Source organism: Chenopodium album, chromosome 4, assembly GCF_948465745.1.
Source record: "Chenopodium album chromosome 4, dcCheAlbu1.1, whole genome shotgun sequence".
In the NCBI taxonomy this organism is placed as follows: Eukaryota; Viridiplantae; Streptophyta; class Magnoliopsida; order Caryophyllales; family Amaranthaceae; genus Chenopodium; species Chenopodium album.
The window spans coordinates 17,694,105-17,697,600 of NC_137837.1; the positions used below are offsets into that span (position 1 = coordinate 17,694,105).

Sequence of the window (3,496 nt, forward strand, 5' to 3'; positions counted from 1 at the left end):
AAACAAAAACAAAAAAATAAATTAAATTGCTTGAAGGGGAGCAGCCACGGCTGGGTGGCAGAACCACCTAATGGTGGGCCACAATGGCTGCTTCGGTGGTCGGAAATGGCGGAGGGCAGCAGCTAGAGGTTCAGGGGAGGGGGCAGTGGCTGAAACGTGCAACTGTTGCACGGTTCCAGCCACTGCCCCTGCTGGTTGGTGTGTTGGGCTGCTCCCTGGTGCGCCAGCCAGCGCTACTATGGCTGGGCGGCTGCCTGGCTGCGGCGGCCAATTGCTACGGTGGCTGGGCTCTGACCTAGCTGCTGCTGCGGCTGTGACATGGCTGGGCAGCAAGCTCAGTCACGACAGCCCTGTTTTTCAGTTTTTTTTTTTTTAAAAAAAAAAAAATTCTGATTTATTTATTTTGGATAATATTGAAAAACTGTTTTTCGGAGGATTTTGAGCAATTCCAATTAAGGTTGTTTTGACTTGATTATAACACTACGTGAAAAAATGAATTTGGCACCGGTTCAAACCCGCCCTAAGGCACCGGTTTGAACCGGTGCCAATGTGGGGGGGGGTGCCAAAAAGGGGTTTAAAAAGGCACCGGTTCAAACCGGTGCCAAAACTTGAAATTGGCACCGGTTAACCGGTGCCAAAAATGGGTTTAAAAAAATGTGGAATTGGTTTTGGCACCGGTTAACCGGTGCCAAAAGTGCCAAATATTTTAATAATTTTTTTTTTTCCTTAAATCAAACAATTAAAAATCGACTTAAATTATTTAGAACATCAAAATATAGATCGAATTTCAATCAACATAATCAAATATTTACAATATATAATCAAAACAATTTTACAATATAGATCAATACAGTAGTAGTTCAATTACAACATATTAAAAAAAAATATTACAATATAAATAAAAAAAATAAACTCAATATTCTTGCATCTTGATTCTTCCATTTAAGATCTAACTCAAGATACCTGCACCAATTAAATAAAAAAAACGATTAATATAATTAAGCTTCCAAAAAAAATTAAACACAGAAAAAATTTGAAATCACAAAAAAATTTGAAATCGCCAAAAAATACCCAGAAATAAAAAAAATCCAGATAAAAAATACCCAGAAATGGAAATAAATTGAAATCGAAAAAATATATCAAAATTGAAATGGAAATAAATTGTAATCGAAATAAATTGAAATCGAAATAAATTGAAATCGAAAAAAACCCAGATAAAAAATATAAATTAAAAAAACCCAGAAATCGAAAAAAAATTGAACTCGAAAAAAAATTGAAATCGAAAAAACCCAGATAAAAAATATAAATTAAAAAAACCCAGAAATCGAAAAACAAAAAATCAAAATCGAAAACAAAATATATTAAAATCGAATAAACAAAAACAATAATCGAAAAAAAAATTCAAAGTAAAAAATAAGAAAAAATATAATCCAGAAATCGAAAAATAAAAAATAGAAAACGAAAACAAAATATATTAAAATCGAATAAACAATAATCGAAAAAAAAAATCAAAATTGAAATCGGAAAAAAAAATAACCAAAAAATCGAAAAACAAAAAATCAAAATCGAAAACAAAATGTATTAAAATCGAATAAACAAGAAACAAAAATCAGAAAAAAAAAATCAAAATTGAATTCGGAAACAAAATAACCCAGAAATCGAAAACAAAAAAATCGAATTAAAATCAAGAAATTATACCCTAACCTTGCTCATGCATGTGTTCGTGGTGGATTAAACCAAAAAATTTATTTTTGATGAAACCCATAAAAAATTAAAGAGAAGAGATGGTGGCGGCGGCTTTGCGGTGGTGTTGTTGTTGTTTTTGCAGTGGTGGTGTTGTTGTTGTTGCGGAGATGTTGTTGTTGTTGTTGCGGAGATGTTGTTGTTGTTGTTGTTGCGGAGATGTTGTTGTTGTTGGTGTTGGTGTTGTTGTTGGGAATGAAGGAGAGCTAGAGGAGAGAGAAGGGAGAGCATAGGAGAAGGGAGAGGCGGAGTGAGAGGAGAGAGGAGGTTAACTGATTTTAGGGTTAGGGGTTATATAAGAGGCCGTTTTTTTAAAAAAAATAATTAAAGGCCCGGTTCACAAAGGCACCGGTTCAAACCGGTGGCCTTTATGATTTTGGCACCGGTTTGAAGTGAACCGGTGCCTTTTACTCTGGTTCAGCTTCCTACCAATTTTGTAGGCCATTTTTGGCACCGGTTTGGACTGAACCGATGCCAATTAGGGGGTGTCTTTTTGATATTATCTACTAGTGTAAGATAATTACATTATTTGATTTTTTAATCTAATTAAAATTAGTTGGTTAACTTATTTTTAGGATAATATCTTTTAGGTGGTTAGGATTTCAGTTTATCAAATACTAGGTTAAACCCCGTGCAAATGCACGGTTGTTGAATAATTATGATAATAATATAATTATATAAAAATTAATGAATCGATTCATCAGGTATTAAAGTGCATGAAATATAATCAAACAATTAAAACATGTGAGAGAAAATATTTATAGTTATAATGTGCAAGTTGATATTTTAGAAAGTTTATTTTAGAATTTATATATAAAAAAAAAGTCATAATCTAAATGCAATCTTTATTTTTATATAATAACAATTTTCAAAAGAAAGTAATTTTGGCGGGAATTTTTTTAATAATATGTTGCCAAGTGTTCCTTCATATTTGCTTTTAGTAGTATGTAATTGATAAAAATTAATGAATTGATTCATCGGGAAGTGAGCCGAGGAAAGGCAGTGAAGGCTCGACTCCGCTCGGGTGGGTGAAAGCCCCGAGTTGCGCGTTGATTCAGGAACGGGGGAACGGCCCGCCCATCAGGTATTAAAGTGCATGAAATATAATCAAACAATTAAAACATGTGAGAGAAAATATTTATAGTTATAATGTGCAAGTTGATATTTTAGAAAGTTTATTTTAGAATTTATATATAAAAAAAAGTCATAATTTAAATGCAATCTTTATTTTTATATAATAACAATTTTCAAAAGAAAGTAATTTTGGCGGGAATTTTTTTAATAATATGTTGCCAAGTGTTCCTTCATATTCGCTTTTAGTAGTATGTAATTGATGATTTATATTCTAGGATTTCCTAATTAATTGATTTATCCACTTACCATAATTAAGAATATCTGATATTTTAATTATTGGCAAGTATAATATGTGATATTATTATGTGGCATTTATATATATATGATTTATTATTGCTATAAATGACTAGTATGGCCCTAGATTTAAATTATAAATACGATCTACATATCGTTATGTATTTTTGTAATTTAAATACGATCTGCGTATCGTTAAGTATTTTTGTAATTTTATTTAATTAGGAATTAGTTTAATTATTTAAATTCTTAATTAATCCAAAGAAGAGCCCAGATGAGAAGGCCCATGATGAAGGTGGATGGAGACACAAATATTCAAAAACATCCGATGTACATAAAGTTATTGTAAATCAATCATCACTGAACCAAACAAAGCCAAAATATT

At 31.8% G+C, this 3,496-nt stretch overlaps 1 long non-coding RNA gene across 1 annotated transcript; it reads right to left on the reverse strand.

Annotated features, from left to right (window-relative positions):
- Positions 1 to 805: 805 nt before the first annotated feature.
- On the reverse strand, positions 806 to 2,039 carry LOC145626784 (uncharacterized). Its single transcript, XR_014111072.1, has 2 exons — positions 1,705 to 2,039; positions 806 to 963 (listed from the first exon to the last, which is right to left on the reverse strand). It is a non-coding gene; the product is annotated as an uncharacterized LOC145626784 (long non-coding RNA).
- Between the last annotated feature and the right edge of the window lie 1,457 nt (positions 2,040 to 3,496).